The sequence below is a fragment of the Ranitomeya variabilis genome, chromosome 8 (assembly GCF_051348905.1).
Source record: "Ranitomeya variabilis isolate aRanVar5 chromosome 8, aRanVar5.hap1, whole genome shotgun sequence".
Lineage (NCBI taxonomy): Eukaryota > Metazoa > Chordata > Amphibia > Anura > Dendrobatidae > Ranitomeya > Ranitomeya variabilis.
The window spans coordinates 168,264,170-168,284,622 of record NC_135239.1 but is presented as its reverse complement, the minus strand read 5'-3'; the positions used below and the strand labels follow the sequence as shown (position 1 = coordinate 168,284,622).

Sequence of the window (20,453 nt, the reverse complement as noted above, 5' to 3'; positions counted from 1 at the left end):
GCAATAACCCTTTTGAGAAATATAAAAGGGAGTTTCAGTCTTAGAAAATCCAACAAATGTGGCACACCTAAATTTACCCTAAAAATTACATTTGTAGGAAACAATAAAATAGGTTGGTTTTTCCTTTAGCGAATACATTAGAGGTTCCGCTGCAGAAATGTCAGTGTTAGGCTACGGTCACACTATCAGTATTTGGTCAGTATTTCACATCAGTATTTGTTAGCGAAAATCAGGAGTGGGTCAAAAATACAGACTTTGTGACGTGTTTCTATTATAGCTTTCCCCTCTGTTTGTTCTACTCCTGGTTTTGGCTCACAAATACTGTTCTACTCCTGGTTTTGGCTCACAAATACTGATGTAAAATACTGACCACATACTGATTGTGTGACCGTAGACTTAGGCCTTGCTCACACGAGTGTATAAATTGGACGAGTGCAATCAGAGAAAAATTCGGATCACACTCAGACCAATGTTATTCTATGAGGCAGTGCGGATCTGAGTATTTTTTCTCAGCTGAATTCGGCATGAGAGAATCGCAGCACAGATGCTGGGTAGTTGGAAAACAAAAATGTCTCCATCTTCTCTATTGACTCTGTGCGAATGACATCCGAGTGCAGTCCGATGTTTCATAGGCAGCCATAGACTTGAATGCTGCAATTGGATTGCTTTCTCATTCCGAATCGACATGGGAAAAAAAATTCGGCTCTGCCTCATTGAATAACATTGATCTGAGTGCAATCCAAATTTTTATAAGATTTCAATCATTCGGTTTAATCGCTCGTGAGATCCACAGTACGGACATATAATGGAAAAGGATGCATCAGCATGTGATCAGCATGTGATCAGTATACCATCACCATGTGATCAGTATGTGATCAGTATACCATCAGTATATCATCAGTTTTTGCATTTGTCTTTTCATTCATCGCTTTTTTTTCCTATTAGGTAAAAATGGAAATGTTTTTGCCCAATAGAAAATAATAGTAATAAATGCAAATATGGCTTGAATCCATCCAATACTGGTGTAATACTGATCAGATACTGATGGCATCTGTATTATAAGCACTCTCCTTAGACTTTAATTAGCATATTTTATAAATATAACAGTTGCTGCATTTTTTGAAAAATATCTGCAGAAAAAAAAAAACCCAAACAACATTTGATTATATATCTGTCCATGAAAAACTGATGAAAGCTATGTTCACACATGCAGAAAGAAGCTTTATTTTACTATACCAGTAAAAGCTACGAGATTTCAGAAATCTCATGCACGTGCAGATATTTTTTTTTCTGACTGAATTTGAGTACTGTAGCATTTTTGAAAATCTCAATTTTTTCACTGTTTTTTGCAGCAATTTTTCACCCATAGAAAGCGATGAAAAAGTGAAAAAACTCAGCATAAAATTTGTGCTGTTTTGTAGCATTTTTGGTAAGTAAAACTAATTTTATTGACATGTACTGTAGTCAAATAACACATGTAATCCACCTGAAAACATGACAAAATCGCTTTGTGCGCCGTTTTATAGAAGCGTTTTTACTGCCAAGAGGGAAGGCTTTGGCTGTAGCTTAGGTATGTTGCAAATGTTGACTATTTGCAGCAGATATATCTGCAGGAAAAACGTTAAAATATGCTATTTATTTTTTTTACACGTTTTTGATGTTTATTATGTGAATGTTTTTTCTTATTCATTTGAATGGGTGAAAAACACTGTGAAAACACTGAAAGAATTGACACGTTGCAGATTAGAAAAAAACTCTCCGATGGTTCAAATCTGCAAGAAAAAAGTAATTTTTTTTTGTTTTTTTTGCAGCAAAAAAGCGCGAAAAAAGTGGCAAAACGCAGCTTGTGAGCAAACCCTTAAAACAGATGACAAATCTGCCTTTGTGAAGGAGGCCTAATTTAATATGCAGTTAATGTGCAATGGATCTGCATGAGAATTAGACCCATACAATAGAGCATATGTGAATAGAAAAATTCATGAGAGTACGTAATATGCTGCTTATTTTTTTTATTTTAAGATCTGATCAGAAATTTTCCAGTACATGTGATCAGGACTACAGAAACAATTGTGGATTTGATGAGAAGAAATGTAAATAACTCATACAAGTCACTTAATAGTTCCTCTCTGGCAATCTGTATCATCCGTCTGCATCTTCCCCTATTTTACAGTAGTTATTCCCATAATGGATGGATCAGCAGAGCACATTGATTGATTTCTATTGCTGTCTGCTTGTTTATCACTTTATATCATTCCTATAGGATTGCGGTTATAGATTGTGCGCTTTTATAAACCAAATCTCTAGTGTTTCTCGAGCGTCCCAATAGTCTCAGCTATTTTTTTATGCAAAGTGCATGTTCTGTTCATTGTGATTAGCAATCTATGAAATATTCACCGTTCACAATGCAAATTACTCTATTCCTTTACCATATAATCACTCAACAGCCTGGTGAATCACAAATTGTTAAAAAAAAGTAATTTTTTACATAACCTCGAAACTTCAAAGGGGTTGTCCGACAGTAAAATATAGGGGCGGATATATCACTGGTGCAACCTGTGCAGCAGCATAGGGTCTCAAGATGTAAGAACGCCACTACCCCTCCAAAGAAGATGAAATTAAACTGAAAAGAGCCCATAAATTGTTCTTGTACAGAGGCCCTTTTCGGTCTATGCCCACCAGTGGTAATATATATATATATATATATATATATATATATATATATATATATGTGTCATGGATTGATTAAAAATAGTGAATGCTCACCTTCCAGGACCCCTATGGATCTAGCATAAGGGGAGATCTGCAACAACTCTGGAAGCAGTGCCTGCTTTACTTTAAAGGGAACCTGACACCTGAATTTGGCGGGTCCTTTTTTGGGTCATATGGGCCGTGTTTTCGGGTCTTTTATTAACCCCTTTCTTTCCCACTGGCCACACGCTGGTCGCGAAATTGACTTGACGTTGATTCGCTTTCCTCCCTAGTTAACGCGTGCGCAAAGCAATCTTGCCTTGCGCATGCGCAGTATGCTTTGCCCAACTGTGGTCAAAGCCAAAAACCATTAGTGCACATGCGCCGGCGCACTATGTCCCAGAAGTATTTCGCTGTGTTCTGGGACATAGTGCGCCGGCGCATGCGCACTAATGGTTTTCGGCTTTGCCCGCAGTTGGACAAAGCATACTGCGCATGCGCAAGGCAAGATTGCTTTGCGCACGCGTTAACTAGGGAGGAAAGCAAATTAACGTCAAGTCAATTTCGCGACCAGCGTGTGGCCAGCGGGAAAGAAAGAGCTTAATAAAACACCCGAAAACTCCGCCCATATGACCCAAAAAAGGACCCGCCAAATTCAGGTGACAGGTTCCCTTTAAATTCACAAGACTGCTGCAGCCTGTAATTGGCTGACGCAGTCAGGTGACTAAAAGGGCGCGTCATTAGTTTTTCTCCAATGACGCGCTCTTCTAGTCACCTGACCGCTACAGCCAAGTATAGACACCTCCAGACACCACTTTCATAGACAGATCTGTGCTGGATCCGCAAGGGGCGCTGGAAGGTGAGTATGCCTCTATTTATTATTTTTGATCAATCCATGGCTAAAAAAAAAGATTTTTATACAAGTAGGGAAACCCTTTGACCCTCCCCCATTATAAATCAATGCACAGTATTTGCATCTTACCTTTACTGCTGCTACCTTATATCTTCTGCGTTAAATTCAAGACCTCACGTGCTAAGATATTGACATAGTTCCTCAGAGTCAGTTCTATCTTACTGAATGTAACTGTACTCTAAAGCTCTCCTGTGTACCATTCCCCACTATGCGCCAATCACAAGTCGTTTAAACCACACAGGAAATCTCACAGAGATCACAGCACTGAGTGGTTAAGAAATAAATACAAAAGTTAGCACTTTTCTGTTCTTCCGTAATCCCCAGACACACACACTGCACAACAGCAAAATATTCAGAGCACGAATTTTCAGATCAAGATACGGCTGCAATCAAAATGTTTCAACCCCCCTTTGCAAATAAGGTTAATTAACAAAATTTATAAACTTTCCCTTCTTTTCAACAAACCAGTGAAGCAAAAACAATTTAAATAGCTCAAGGAAACTCATATACAAGTGGATTTGCCAAATTCTTCACAAATGCAATACTAAAGATGAGAGAACCTTTTAAAGTTTGGTTCGGCTGGGATCGGCAAAAATCACGATGTTTGCCGAACAGTTCACAGAACTTTTCCAAACCCCATTTAGTTCAATGGAAGTCAAAGCTGAATGCAATGGCAGCACCTCCAGGGGGGATCAAAAGCTGCCAAAACAGCTCAAGTTAGAGGTAGACAGGAGGAAAAGTGGCATCAATTGACCGAGAGTTCAAATAGTATAATTGTGCACAGCATGGATGCCTGGGACAGGGCTTGGACCATCATTTCTAGCTGAAACATTGATCAGTAAGAGGTGGATGAGTGACAGCTGTAGGTCTGGTGCTCTAAAAGCACTGCCAATTTCAGGAACAAACATGAAGAAGACCCAACTTGAAGTCCAAACATTTTCAAAAATTAGGGGCAGACACCAGAAAAATGGCATCAATTGACCCACAGTAGGAATGTTATAATGTCACAGCAGTCAGGCATGGGTCATACAAGAGACAGGGTCTGGGCCAACATTTACAACTTTGAATTTAAGTTCAAATTAAGAGGTGGGTGAGGGACCAATGTAGGCCTACTGCGCTGGGAAACCTCGTGCAGCAGCTAGCTCAAACTGTTTTTCTCTCAGCCACACTCAGTTGGCACAAATATAAGCTTGGTAAACAACTAATGTTAGAAACATTTAAGGATAGTAACACAGGTAGTTGACTGAAAGTACTTGCAGGTGTGTTGATCTGGGAGCCCTACTGCTACAGGCAACACACATGAAGGAGACCCAACTTGGAGTCCTAACATTTCCAAAAACTAGGGTTAGACACCCGGAAAAGCGGCATCAATTGACCCACAGTATAAATTTTATAATGGCAGGCAGGCATGGGCCATGCATGAGACAGATTCTGAGACAGCATTTGCAGCTTCAAAATTAAGTTGAAATTAAGAGGTGGTGAAGGGCTGGAGTAGGCCTACTGTGCTAGGAGCCTTGCCAAATTCAGTCAACACAAATGAAAGAGACCCAACTTAGAGTCAAAACACTTCCAAAAGTTAGAGTCAGACACCATGAAAAGTGGCATCAATTGACACACAGTAGAAGTTTTATAATAGCGCAGCATGGATGAATGGGACAGGCTCTGACACAGCATTTCTAGCTTACAGATTAGTCATTAAGAGGTGGATAACTGACAGGGATAGGCCTGAAGCTCTGAGACCCCTTCCACTACAGGCAGCCCACCAGATGGAGAGACCCAACTTGCAGTCTCCACATTTAAAAAAATTATTGGCACACACCACTAAATTGGCATCAATTTAACCCAGGCTAGATATGATATAATGGGGCTCTGATACCCCTTCCACTACAGGTAACCCACGAGATGGAGACCCAACTTGGAGTCTCCACATTTCAAAAAATTATCTACAAGGCATACCGCAGTGAGGCTGGCAAACAAAGGGAATTGAGTAGCCCGTTCAGTAAAATAAGTTGTCAGTTGTCTTAGGATAGGACGAACCGGTGTTTGTTCAGTAGACCTTTAGTAACATTACCACCTACCCCACGTACACCTCGGACACCACAACTCTTTCCACCTCCACTACGACCTCGCTTTTTCCAATTCATGTTGGATGTACCCTTCTCCTCTTTTAACCAGCTGTTTCACAACCCTAGGCCCAGACCTGTCAGTCACCTGTCACTTAATTAACAATCAGTATTTATTTGCTGAGGTAGTGTGGCTGGACCACAGAATTAGCACAAAGGATTTTGATGCTGAAATGTGGACAAGTGGCTGAACCACAGAATTAGTACAAAGGATTTATATGCTTAAGTTGTGACTGCTCGCTGTACCACAGAATCAGCAACACTGCGGATTTATATGCTGAAGCGACTTGTGGCTAGAGATGGGTGGACCCCTGGATGTTCGGGTCGCCATTCACTTGAATACTGCTTCTGATCGTTGGTAAAATCATTACCGACGGTCAGACTGCTGGGGTTCCTAGGCTGTCAAATGACAACGTGAGCCTGCAGCTATGATAGGAGGTTAAAATCATTACCTCTGGTAACTAGCATCGGCTGATGGGAGTGGGACTACTGCTCCCATCAATCTACTCTGGCTGCTGCTAATAACAGCGAGAACAGGCGGCGGCTGATGGGAGTATACCCCTTTATAAATTACATGTCAGGCCACATCTAGAATATGGGATCCAGTTTTGTGCTCCACATTTTAAAAAGGATATTCAGAAATTATAATCAGTTCAAGAGCAGGAAATAGATTACTACAAGGGATGGAAGGCCTCTTATGTGATGAGAGGTTGGAAAAGTTGGGCTTGTTTAGCTTAGAAAAAAGACATACTGTACTTCCTTTCTGACTAGACCACAGCCTCTGCCTCCTGATGCACTGGGATTCTCAAACAAAGCCTCATCAAAAAGGAAGTGAAAAAAAATAGAATAGCAGTTAGATAGTGTAGTTAGGGAATAATAGGACATTTTTAATGCAAGTATATTAGAAGCTAGTTTAGGTTATGGCACTAAATAGATGAGGATTTAGAATAAAAATCACTTTGCCTTCAGACCACCCCTTTAAAGGGACAGTGATTACACTATCTTGACCTGGCAAAAAGAGGAAAATATTACCGGCTGCCACCTGAGTAGGCAGATAGTCGAAATCACTATATAAGGCTAAGTTCACACTGCGTTAGCAGCAGCCCGTTCAGCACATACGCTAACAGGCTGCTGTAATGCAAGTGCCGCCGTTTACATCCCGCTAGCGCAGATAGAGCATCTGCTAGATCTATCTGCGCTAGCAGTGATGGACCTGGAAACGCTGCAGCCCGCGTCTCAGGGTCCGTCACTCAATGACGGCACATCCCTAGCGCACACCCATTGTGGGCGTGCGCTAGCGATGCGTCCGACATTGCAGTCAATGGCGGCCGTAACGGACTACGTTACACCGCGTTTATGCCACGGTGTAACATAGTCCGTTAGACGGACTGCCAGGACGCAATGGGAACCCAGCCTAAGACTGCAGGAAGATCTGGGGACAGCAGACACTAAGGATTCAAATTGTATAGTTAAGCACATACTAAATGCTAAGGTCTCCATGCAATCTATGAATATTAAAAACGTACACCACTATTGACAAAAATCACAAGAAGTTTGTGGATTCTGTTCTATCATGTGATGAAACAAAACTTTTCTGACATATAGATTAACGGTCTGTCTGGAGGAGGAACAGGGAAGTTATAGGCTGAAAAGAGCACCTTGACTGTGAATTATTGATGCTGTGAGCTGCATTCCTTCCTGTTAAACTAGAAACCTGCAAAATGGGAAGGTCAAGATAGATTCAATCAAGTATCAATGAAGCCTATGAAAAAACATCATGCCTCCTGTGAGGAAGCTGAAGCTGGGATGTCACTGAACCTTCCAACACGACAATGATGACAGGCATACCTCAGAGTCCATCAAGGCTTGGTTTCAGAAGAAATCCTGGAAGATTTTGTAGTTGATGTGTCAATCGCCTGGCTTGAACCTTCTAGAAAATCTTAAATAATAATCAATCTTTTACCGAAATGTCTAACTTCAAAAATAATCTTTACAAATCTCAAATCCTCAGCATGGGTCTTCCTGTCAAGATATTTAACTGACTAGCCAACCGGTATACACTGATGAGCAATACAATAATAATGTTTTGAACTTTTGACTTTCAGACTCCCAATCTCACCATCCACTACTGCTTCGAACGTAAGACTGCCATCATTTTATAAACAATCATCTTGGCTATTAATTTATAAATTTAACTTACAACTATTTAGCATATGATTAGTTATGCAGATTCTTGTCATGTCACTGCATTGTTACTGTTTTGCTCCTTGTGATTTAAAAATCTTTTCCTTCCTGAATACTACAAATTACAACCTCTTCTCACATTCGCTAGTAGGTCAGTGTGTTATTAGGCTGATTTCCAAGCAAAAGGTCTCTGGTTCAAAGCAAGGAGCAGCCATGAAGGAGAGTTCCCAAGAAAACAGAAATAGTAGTCAATCAGCCAAGAATATTGCCACACTTCAAAATGAAAATGCCATGACAGTTGGAAGAATACGAAACGAAGTCCGTCCATCCATTCAAAAGCCAAGAGCTGGATGTCTATGGAAAATTTTGAAGTCAAGTCGGCTCATCACAAGGTCTATCAGTTATGGTGCAACAAAATATGACACCCCAGGTGTCACAGTGGCATTGCTTTCCTCCCGGGGAGAGTGATGTCACGCTTGGAAGCAAAGGAGGATCTTCTTTGTTAGGTACACACAAGCATACAACATGCTCACACTCCAAGCCAGAAGGGGGAGCTCTGATCCAGCTTGTGGGTGGCTCCCCTATATATATTCTGGTCTGGAGGGAAAGTCAGACAGTCTGTCAGAGAGATAGAGAAGAGAGCAGTCAGGCAGTGAGAGTTGGAAGAACTGAAGGGGCCGTGCAGTCACGAGGCTGTTGCAGCTCCTGGAAAAGGGAAAGAGAAAGCCGAACGGATTGTAGAGAGCATGTAGGAGAAGTGAAGCAAAGGAGAGTAAAGAACTGGGGAGAATAGCTGCAACTGAGCTACCTCCTTGCAGAGCGCAGACACCGGTAGCCGGGAGACCGAGGTTGTGAGGGACTCCAGGGCTCACAGCAGAAACCAGCAGGACAGCTGGACTACATGTCACCTGTCCACCCTAACACCTAGAGGCATAGTAGTGCATAGAGCCCGGGTCGTGATAGAGACCTTGTATAAAGGCTCGAGCCACCTGTCATACGGATTAGTGTCCAACCTTCAAGGAGAAAAGAGAGAACACGTGAGGACCTTGTGTGAGGCCACAGGCAGCAAGGAACTACACCACAGCGCTAGTAGGAAGGCTTCTAACTCCGTCTGGTAAAGGGAACTCTGAACTCGCTTCCAAGCTGGCCGGATCCTGTCTGTATCTGTGATCTGGTGCCCTGGACTGTGGCTGCCTAAAAGTCTTCAGTAAACCAGGTAAAGAGACTGCAAACCTGTGTCCTCCGTTTCTTTATACACTACCCATCATCTCCATCTACACACCGGGAGCCCTGGAGATCCAGCTTCACCTGTGGGAAGCCATACCATCCCTGCTGCCACAACATCACCCCAGAGGACCCCTTTAAGCCGAGTCGGTCATCCCTTACCGAATACCACACGTGACGTAACAAACAAACTTTATTTACAAAACCCCTTTAAAGACTTTTCCCTTAACATGGGTGCCCAGGGCCACGGACCGGGTCACCGCCACCGTGACACATCCCTTTAAGTATTGGACCCGGTACCGAGTACCCACGGCCCAGGCAGGCGTTCCAAATACACCTATGGAGGTGGCTTGTATGCTTCGTAATAGTGAGATCACAGATATCCATGCCAGCACCATGCAATGCACAGTATACAAGTCTGGAATGGTGGCCCAAAAAAAGGTGAAGAAGTTTTGACTTGAATATCATCACAAAAAGTGTCAGCTCGAGTTTACAAAAAAGTATGAAAAGTGGCAGTAGAAGATTGGAAACGGGTGATTTTGAGCGATGAGACGAAAGTCGATAGAAAAGGCTCTGATGAGTGCAAGAGGATCTGGAAGAGAAATGGGAAAAAGTGTCTAATGGATTGAGAAATTGAAGGAACTGTCAAGCTTGGTGATGGAAGATATGGGGTTGTTTCACAGCCAAAAGTGTTTGATACTTGACCAGGATCGATGGTGGTCTCAGTGCTGAGCTATATGTGAGTATCCTACAAGATGAGTCACTTCATACACTCGTGTACCAAGGGCATGAAAAGGACGACATAGTGTTCCAGCAAGAGAATGATCCAAATCATACGTCGAGATTGGGGAAGAAATGGTTCAATGACAATGAAATAGAGTTGCTGAATTGGCCTCCACAGTCTACAGACCTCAACTTAAATGAACACTTGTGGTTAGAGTTGAAGAAAAAACTGTATACATACCCAAGTGAGTCGACCAGTATCCACCAACTTTGAGAAAGTGTAGAAGAGACTTGGTATCAGATTTTAGTCAAGACATGTTTGAATCTGATTGAGAGCAGCCCAGAAGGATTCAGGCAGCTTTGAAAGCCAAAGGTGGATTTACAAAATTCTGACAAAATAATAAAAATAAAAATTTAGATTTTTAAGAGCAAGACAATAATAATGCAATGACATGACAACAATCTGCATAACTAATCATATGCTAAATAGTTGCAAGTCAAATTTCTGTATGAGATAGCCAAGATGATTATCTAAAATGATGGTAGTCTCACGTTCGAAGCAGAAGTGGCGGGGAGGTGCAGCCGGCCATGGTGGATACACGTTTCCCAGGCAACATCGAGGCAGGAAACTAGACGTAGCGCACACCGCTGTGGAGGTGGAAAAAATGAAGGCTGATGATAGGAAGTCTATAAGTGATATTGGGATGTGGAGTGAAATTAGTGCTGGGAATGAATATTGGGAAAAAAATGAAGGGAACTAAGTGAAGGAAAGTAAACTTATATGTGGTGTGTTAAAGTGAAATGGAGGAAAAAGGTGGAGGTAGAAAAAATGAAGAGAAGCTGCTACCTTACTAGTAGTGTTGAGCATTCCGATACCGCAAGTATCGGGTATCGGCCGATACTAGCGGTATCGGAATTCCGATACCGGGATTCCGATACTTGGCGCGTATCGGATACCGGAATCGGAAGTTCAATGATTCAAAATTCAGAAATTCAGCCAATGAGAAAGATTCCAAGTGTGGGCACATCCTGTTTAGCATGGAGGGCATGAAACTACTGGCAAGGCTGTGATTGGCTGCTGAAATGATGTCATGATGCAGTTTAAAAGTCGCTGGCGCCATTTTGCGATCACTCTGCTGTGAATTCAGTTAGTGACAGGACGCTGTTTGCTGACTGAGGGACAGTTTAGAGATAGCGATTTGCTTCTTTGTGCTTTCCAAAGGCTAATTTAGCAACCGCTGTGTTCACCTACTATTCACCTTCCTTTTGCCTTGTAGCGCTGTTTTCACAGCGATCTGCAAGGTCTCTGTGTGTGTGTGTGTGAGTGCAGCCCACTCTCTAGTCTGAGTGCAGCCACATAGGCCATCCATAGCTGGTTGTATTCAGTTCAGGGAGGGTGGTTCATTGCCTCATACTGTCCTTTTTTTTTTTTTTTTTGAAGTAGTGCAGGCTGCTGCACATTTTTTCCAAAAATTCCTATTAGTGTCTTTCCACCCGTCTCCAGCTAATTTGTGGAAAAACACTACATAGGATAAAGTAGAGGAGGGTTTTTGGGCCTTGCAGCGCCGTTTACGGCTGTCTGCACGGTCTCCGTGTGACTGCAGCTCGCCCTGTAATCTGTGAGCAGCTATAGCCTGGTTGTCTCCAGCTCAGGGTTTTTCACTGCGTCATACCGCCAAATCAATTTTCTTTTTTTTCAAAGTAGTGTAGTCTGCTGCTAATTTATTTTAAAAAATCCTATTAGTGTCTTTCCACCCGTCTCCAGCTAATTTGTGGAAAAACACTACATAGGATAAAGTAGAGGAGGGTTTTTGGGCCTTGCAGCGCCGTTTACGGCTGTCTGCACGGTCTCCGTGTGACTGCAGCTCGCCCTGTAGTCTGTGAGCAGCCGTAGCCTGGTTGTCTGCAGCTCAGGGTTTTTCACTGCGTCATACCGCCAAATCAATTTTCTTTTTTTTCAAAGTAGTGTAGTCTGCTGCTAATTTATTTTAAAAAATCCTATTAGTGTCTTTCCACCCGTCTCCAGCTAATTTGTGGAAAAACACTACATAGGATAAAGTAGAGGAGGGTTTTTGGGCCTTGCAGCGCCGTTTACGGCTGTCTGCACGGTCTCCGTGTGACTGCAGCTCGCCCTGTAGTCTGTGAGCAGCCGTAGCCTGGTTGTCTGCAGCTCAGGGTTTTTCACTGCGTCATACCGCCAAATCAATTTTCTTTTTTTTCAAAGTAGTGTAGTCTGCTGCTAATTTATTTTAAAAAATCCTATTAGTGTCTTTCCACCCGTCTCCAGCTAATTTGTGGAAAAACACTACATAGGATAAAGTAGAGGAGGGTTTTTGGGCCTTGCAGCGCCGTTTACGGCTGTCTGCACGGTCTCCGTGTGATTGCAGCTCTATCCGTTGTCAGTTCAGCCCCCAAAAAATAAATAAATAATAAAGTTCACCAAACACACCAGTTACACACCACTTTACATTTGTGTAGGCCACATTAGCTCATATTCAAGTCTAGTCCACACTTTAGAAAATTAGTGTGTCTTATACCTGTTAGGAGGAGTTGCTCAGGAATAAGCACACAAAGCCGTTAGTACTTTTCTGCTTATCTTTATCAGTCAACCAAGATGAAGAAGGCAGTGAGTAAGGCACGTGGGCGTGGGCGTGGGCGCGGAGCAGGGAGGGGACGTGGGGATTCTGTGCCTGCTGCGGGCACCGGTGAGTCATCAGCACCCACTTTCACAAGGGAACAGTCGTTCATGCGCAGCTTTGTCGCCGAGCGCCGTACACCGCTGCTGCGTGAAGACCAAATTGAAGCCGTTGTGGGATGGATGGCAGCTAATGCATCAACTTCCATTAGTGCCACATCCTCTCAGACACAGAGCACTGGAGAGCAGCCATCTGTCTCTTCACCACCTGCAAAATTGCCCAGGCAGACAGAGATCCCAGGACAGGAGCAGTCTCTACTTCTGTTCTCTGAATCATCTCTTGGCTTGGAAACAGGGGGCCAGCCAAGCAGCATTGGAGAAATGGAAGAAGAGGCAGGGTGCAGTGATGCCCAACAGCTTTTTCTGTCTTCCTCTGAAGAGGCGGGTGGGCCAGTGGCTCCGGTCACCACCTCGCAGGCCGCATCAGCTGATGATGACACTCAGGTGCCACTTACTGGTGCGTGCTCTGCTGCTGAGACTACCCAGGAGGAGCAGTTGGGGGCAGAGGGTAGTGTAGATGATGAGGTCCTTGACCCATCTTGGCGTCAGGGACAGGAAGGTGGTGGGAGCAGCTCTGAGGAAGAGATTCCCCGTACGGCCCAAAGAGGGAGAGGGAGGGGGAAGACTGCGGATCCTGCAGCCTCCGCTTTGGCACCCGTAAGGAGCATGTCTCTTCCAAAAGTCAAAAGGGGGGCTCCCAAGACTTGCAGTGCCTGGTCCTTTTTTGACACAGTTGCAGATGACATTTGCTATGTCAGATGCAAGGTGTGTCATCAAAAAATCAAAAGAGGTCAAAAAGTCGCCAACCTCAATACCTCCAACATGTGGAAACATGTGCGCAACAGGCACCCGGCGGAGTTAGACAAACACACTGAAGAGCTAGGCCAACCAACAGCGGCAGCTACCACCTCTTCAGCTCGTGTTGCCTCTTCCTCTAGCTCACACGCAGCTGGTTCGGCTTCCTCCCAGGATCGCCGTGGAAGAACCTCTGGCCCTGTTGTCCAGAGACCCGCTGTCATTCCACCCGCAGCACCACTTTCCCAGTCAACCACACACTCCCAGCCCAGTCTACAGCCATCGGTAGTACAGGCATGGGAGAAAAGGCGGCCTTTCTCGTCAAACCACCCACGAGCACAGGCTCTGACTGCAGGCATTGCCAAACTTCTGTCACTGGAAATGCTGTCATTCAGGCTGGTGGAGACTGACAGCTTCCGTGACTTGATGTCATTGGCAGTCCCACAGTACAGTGTGCCCAGCCGCTTTTACTTCAGCAGGCAAGCCGTCCCTGCCCTGCACAAGCATGTGGAGGGACACATAAAACACGCGCTACTGAACGCCGTCAGTAGCAAGGTCCACCTCACCACCGATGCGTGGACCAGTCAACATGGACAGGGGCGATACCTTTCCCTCACTGCCCATTGGGTTAATGTCGTTGAGCCGGGTACAGACCGTGCGAGTGGCGCAGGACGTGTCCTGCCCACTCCAAGGATTGCAGGAATCCATTCTGTACGCATTGACTCCTCCTCTTACACCAGTTCCTCAGAATCATCGCTGCAGGAGCCGTCACAGTCCACCTCCACATGGACCCGTGATGAACGTGTACCTGTTACGACTGACATGAGCACAGCCGTGGCCAAACGTCAACAGGCCGTCTTGAAATTAATTTTTTTGGGGAATCGTAGCCACACAGCGCAGGAGCTCTGGAATGCCATCAAGCAGGAGAGCGATGTGTGGTTTGAGCCAGCGAATCTCCAGCCAGGCATGGTAGTGTGTGATAATGGCCGAAATCTGGTGGCAGCCCTGGGCCTCGGCAACCTCACTCACATCCCATGTCTGGCACATGTGCTCAATTTGGTCGTGCAGAGTTTTTTGAGGGACTATCCGGATCTTGATGCACTGCTGCACAAGGTCCGCCTAGAGTGTGCTCACTTGCGGCGTTCCAGCACGGCAAAAGCGCGCATTGCGGCTCTGCAGCGCCGACACCGCCTGCCGGAACATCGCATCATATGTGACCTACCTACCAGGTGGAATTCCACGTTACATATGTTGGAGCGGTTGTGTGAGCAGCAGCAAGCTGTAATGGAGTACCAGCTGTATCAGGCGCAAAAAAGTCGCAGTCAGCGCCGTACAGACTTCACAACCACAGAGTGGGCCACTATGAAGGATGTCTGCCAGGTTTTGCGTCCCTTTGATTATTCCACGCGGATGGCGAGTGCAGATGATGCACTAGTCAGCATGACTGTCCCCCTTATCTGCCTGCTTGAAAAATCACTGCAAGCGCTAAGGGATGATGTTGTGGAAGAGGTGGAGGATGAGGATTCACCACTTCCATCATCTTCTGGACAGTCAGCGCCACGTGGTTCCTCACAAACGCGTAGGCAGGGGACAGTTTGTGAGGAGGATGAGGAGGAGTCAATGGAGGAGGAAGACATCCGTCCAGAGGAGGGAGTTCCCGAATTGTCCAGTACTCAGTGTGTACAGCGAGGGTGGGGTGATGACGAGCGGGCAGAGATCACGCCTCCAGCTGGGGACAGCGTTTCTTGGGCAGTTGGCAGTCTGCAGCACATGGTGGATTACATGCTGCAGTGCCTGAGAAACGACCGCCGCATCGACCACATTCTCAACATGTCTGATTATTGGGTGTTCACCCTCCTCGATCCTCGCTACCGGGACAACGTAGAAAGCCTCATCACACCGTTGAACCGGGAGCGAAAAATGCGGGAGTACCAAGACACACTGGTCAGTTCCATCATCTTCTCCATTCCAACTGAGAGAAGTGCTGCTAGTGCATTCCAAAGCAGCTCAGTGCGTCCAGGCAGTGGTGGAGGCTCTGCACAAAGAGGGAGCAGAAGCAGTGCCTCTGCCCAAGGCAAGACCAGTATGGCCGAACTGTGGCACAGTTTTCTGTGCCCGCCACAAAAGTCTACACCATCACAGACGGCTCCAGTCAGCAGGAGGCAACGGTTCCGTCAGATGGTGACAGACTACATGTCTTGCCCTCTTGCTGTACTCCCAGACGGCTCTTCCCCTTTCAAGTTTTGGGTCTCAAAGCTGGATACATGGCCAGAGCTAAGCCAGTATGCATTGGAGGTGCTGTCTTGCCCTGCGGCCAGTGTATTATCGGAACGTGTCTTTAGTGCTGCAGGTGGTGTACTAACTGACCGTCGCATGCGACTATCCTCCGATAACGTTGACCGGCTTACTTTCCTGAAAATGAACAAGGCCTGGATCTCGCAGGAATTTGCCACTCCTCCTCCTGATTAAATAATTAGGTCACTGTATACGTTATCCAGGTCTCCTGTTGTGTTCATCTTTCTACCACCTGAACTTAAATTCCTGGGCTCCAACACCGCCAGTTGAGGCTCAGATGTGCCGTCTGCACAGTCAAAACATACGACCCAGTGTTATTGGGTTTCAGTAACGTCAGCTGATCCCCAGCTGTGTAGCCGGCAATGTGTCATGCGACCGCCACGCTGACACAACAACTGAAATGTAAGGGAATCTGTCCCCCCCCCCCAAGGCGTTTGTTACTGAAAGAGCCACCTTGTGCAGCAGTAATGCTGCACAAGGAAAAAGGTAGCTATTTTGGTTTTGCTCCTTGCACACGCAAAACTTAACACTTATAAAATGTGTCCACTGATACCGTAAAACCGTCCCGGAGGTGGGACTTTCCTTCGTAATATGACGCAGCACAGCCGTCATTCCTACCCCCCCGGCGCCGCGCCCCGGCTCCTCAGCGTTGTTTGATTCCGTCCCGGAGCCTGCGCTGTTATGTTATCCCGTGGCCAGGCACACTTAGCGCTGCCCGTCTTCTGGCATCATTTGGTGTCAGGCTGGCTGCGCCTGTGCGGCCACGCTGGCCGAGAGCCCGCCTCGCAGTGTCTTCTGATTTAATCCCACTGGGGGCCTGGGATCTATGGACATGCGCAGTGCATATCTGAACCTCCACCTCTCACTCATCTCCCTATGGCTTCTTCAGACTGTTCGGTGTCAGCTGGTCCCTAATAGCATGCCACGGCCGTGACACCGCACAGTCTGAAAAAGAAGCCGTAGGGAGGGGAGTGAGAGGCGAGGATATGCACTGCGCATGGCCATGGATCCCAGGCCCCCAGTGGGATTACATCAGAAGACACTGCGAGTCGGGCTCTCGGCCAGCGCGGCCGCACAGGCGCAGCCAGCCTGACACCAAATGATGTCAGAAGATGGGCAGCGCTAAGTGTGCCTGGCCACGGGATAACATAACAGCGCAGGCTCCGGGACGGAATCAAACAACGCTGAGGAGCCGGGGCACGGCGGCGGGGGGGTAGTAATGATGGCTGTGCTGCGTCATATTACGAAGGAAAGTCCCACCTCCGGGACGGTTTCACGGCTTCAGGGGACACATTTTAAAAGTGTTTAGTTCTGTGTTTGCAAGGAGCATGATGAAAAGAGCCACCTTTTCCTTTTGCATCTTTTGTGCTGCACAAGCTGGCTCTTTCAGCTACAAACGCCTTGGGGGGGGGGTTAAAGGTTCCCTTTCGACTTTCTCAGGCTTCGGCCTACATTGTGTTCCTCTGCTTTTCCACCTGCCCCTGGGCTCCAACACCGCTAGTTGCCGTCCAGAAGTGCTGTACGCACAGTCAACAGTCGCTCCTCTGTTATTGGGGTTCAGTAACGTCAGCTGTTCCCCTGCTGTGTGTGTGGCAATCCCTCCTACCTCCTCCAACCTCCTCCAACCTCCTCCTCCTCCACCTGTCCCTGGGCTCCAACACCGCCAGTTGCCGTCCAGAAGTGCTGTACGCACAGTCAACAGTCCCTCCTCTGTTATTGGGGTTCAGTAACGTCAGCTGTTCCCCTGCTGTGTGTGTGGCAATCCCTCCTACCTCCTCCAACCTCCTCCTCCTCCACCTGTCCCTGGGCTCCAACACCGCCAGTTGCCGTCCAGAAGTGCTGTACGCACAGTCAACAGTCCCTCCTCTGTTATTGGGGTTCAGTAACGTCAGCTGTTCCCCTGCTGTGTGTGTGGCAATCCCTCCTACCTCCTCCTACCTCCTCCAACCTCCTCCTCCTCCACCTGTCCCTGGGCTCCAACACCGCCAGTTGCCATCCAGAAGTGCTGTACGCACAGTCAACAGTCCCTCCTCTGTTATTGGGGTTCAGTAACGTCAGCTGTTCCCCTGCTGTGTGTGTGGCAATCCCTCCTACCTCCTCCTACCTCCTCCAACCTCCTCCTCCTCCACCTGTCCCTGGGCTCCAACACCGCCAGTTGCCGTCCAGAAGTGCTGTACGCACAGTCAACAGTCCCTCCTCTGTTATTGGGGTTCAGTAACGTCAGCTGTTCCCCTGCTGTGTGTGTGGCAATCCCTCCTACCTCCTCCAACCTCCTCCAACCTCCTCCTCCTCCACCTGTCCCTGGGCTCCAACACCGCCAGTTGCCGTCCAGAAGTGCTGTACGCACAGTCAACAGTCCCTCCTCTGTTATTGGGGTTCAGTAACGTCAGCTGTTCCCCTGCTGTGTGTGTGGCAATCCCTCCTACCTCCTCCAACCTCCTCCAACCTCCTCCTCCTCCACCTGTCCCTGGGCTCCAACACCGCCAGTTGCCGTCCAGAAGTGCTGTACGCACAGTCAACAGTCCCTCCTCTGTTATTGGGGTTCAGTAACGTCAGCTGTTCCCCTGCTGTGTGTGTGGCAATCCCTCCTACCTCCTCCAACCTCCTCCAACCTCCTCCTCCTCCACCTGTCCCTGGGCTCCAACACCGCCAGTTGCCGTCCAGAAGTGCTGTACGCACAGTCAACAGTCCCTCCTCTGTTATTGGGGTTCAGTAACGTCAGCTGTTCCCCTGCTGTGTGTGTGGCAATCCCTCCTACCTCCTCCAACCTCCTCCAACCTCCTCCTCCTCCACCTGTCCCTGGGCTCCAACACCGCCAGTTGCCGTCCAGAAGTGCTGTACGCACAGTCAACAGTCCCTCCTCTGTTATTGGGGTTCAGTAACGTCAGCTGTTCCCCTGCTGTGTGTGTGGCAATCCCTCCTACCTCCTCCAACCTCCTCCAACCTCCTCCTCCTCCACCTGTCCCTGGGCTCCAACACCGCCAGTTGCCGTCCAGAAGTGCTGTACGCACAGTCAACAGTCCCTCCTCTGTTATTGGGGTTCAGTAACGTCAGCTGTTCCCCTGCTGTGTGTGTGGCAATCCCTCCTACCTCCTCCAACCTCCTCCTCCTCCACCTGTCCCTGGGCTCCAACACCGCCAGTTGCCGTCCAGAAGTGCTGTACGCACAGTCAACAGTCCCTCCTCTGTTATTGGGGTTCAGTAACGTCAGCTGTTCCCCTGCTGTGTGTGTGGCAATCCCTCCTACCTCCTCCTACCTCCTCCAACCTCCTCCTCCTCCACCTGTCCCTGGGCTCCAACACCGCCAGTTGCCGTCCAGAAGTGCTGTACGCACAGTCAACAGTCCCTCCTCTGTTATTGGGGTTCAGTAACGTCAGCTGTTCCCCTGCTGTGTGTGTGGCAATCCCTCCTACCTCCTCCAACCTCCTCCAACCTCCTCCTCCTCCACCTGTCCCTGGGCTCCAACACCGCCAGTTGCCGTCCAGAAGTGCTGTACGCACAGTCAACAGTCCCTCCTCTGTTATTGGGGTTCAGTAACGTCAGCTGTTCCCCTGCTGTGTGTGTGGCAATCCCTCCTACCTCCTCCAACCTCCTCCTCCTCCACCTGTCCCTGGGCTCCAACACCGCCAGTTGCCGTCCAGAAGTGCTGTACGCACAGTCAACAGTCCCTCCTCTGTTATTGGGGTTCAGTAACGTCAGCTGTTCCCCTGCTGTGTGTGTGGCAATCCCTCCTACCTCCTCCAACCTCCTCCAACCTCCTCCTCCTCCACCTGTCCCTGGGCTCCAACACCGCCAGTTGCCGTCCAGAAGTGCTGTACGCACAGTCAACAGTCCCTCCTCTGTTATTGGGGTTCAGTAACGTCAGCTGTTCCCCTGCTGTGTGTGTGGCAATCCCTCCTACCTCCTCCAACCTCCTCCAACCTCCTCCTCCTCCACCTGTCCCTGGGCTCCAACACCGCCAGTTGCCGTCCAGAAGTGCTGTACGCACAGTCAACAGTCCCTCCTCTGTTATTGGGGTTCAGTAACGTCAGCTGTTCCCCTGCTGTGTGTGTGGCAATCCCTCCTACCTCCTCCAACCTCCTCCAACCTCCTCCTCCTCCACCTGTCCCTGGGCTCCAACACCGCTAGTTGCCGTCCAGAAGTGCTGTACGCACAGAGCCAAACACCTCGCCAATGTGTTAGTGGGGTTCAGCACCGCCAGCTGTTCCCCTGCTGTGTATACGGCAACGTGTACTGCGACCGCCACGCAGACACAACAAGTTAAATGTAAGGGAACCTGCCCCCCCCCCCCCCAGGCGTTTGTTACTGAAGGAGCCACCTTGTGCAGCAGTAATGATGCAAAGGGAAAAAGTGCCTCTTTTCGTGATGCTCCTTGCACATGCTGAACCAAACACTTATGAAATGTGTCCCCACACAGCGTTAAACCGTCCGGTAGGTGGAACTTTCCTTTGTCGTGTGACGCAGCACAGCCATCATTTTTACCCCCTTGGCGCCGTGCGCCCCCTCCTCAGCGTTGTTTGAATCTGTCCCGGAGCCTGCGCTGTTAGGTTAGCCCTTGGCCATGCACACATGTTGCGCTGCCCGTCTTCTGACCTCATTTGGTGTCAGGCTGGCTGCGCCTGTGCGGGTGCGCTGGCCGAGATCCCGCCTCGCAGTGTCGTCTAATGTAATCCCACCGCGGGCCTGTGATCCGTGCCCGTGCGCAGTGCATATCCTCTCCTCTCACTCCCCTCCCTACGGCTTCTTCAGACTGTGCGATGTCAGCTGGTCCCTAATAGCATGCCACGGCCGTGACACCGCACAGTCTGAAAAAG

The 20,453-nt window shown here is 47.8% G+C and overlaps 1 protein-coding gene across 4 annotated transcripts in view; it reads right to left on the bottom strand.

Annotated features, from left to right (window-relative positions):
- Positions 1 to 20,453, bottom strand: part of GRAP2 (GRB2 related adaptor protein 2) — a 378,673-nt gene that overhangs the window by 307,439 nt on the left and 50,781 nt on the right. For 2 of the 4 annotated variants that reach the window (XM_077278040.1, XM_077278045.1), the window contains exon 1: positions 3,671 to 3,773. The exons of 1 other annotated variant lie outside the window; for it this stretch is intronic. The gene's annotated coding sequence lies outside the window, so the exon portion shown is untranslated. Of the gene's footprint in view, positions 1 to 3,670; positions 3,774 to 20,453 lie in introns of those variants that run through there. One more of the 4 variants, XM_077278041.1, reaches the window with a different exon arrangement.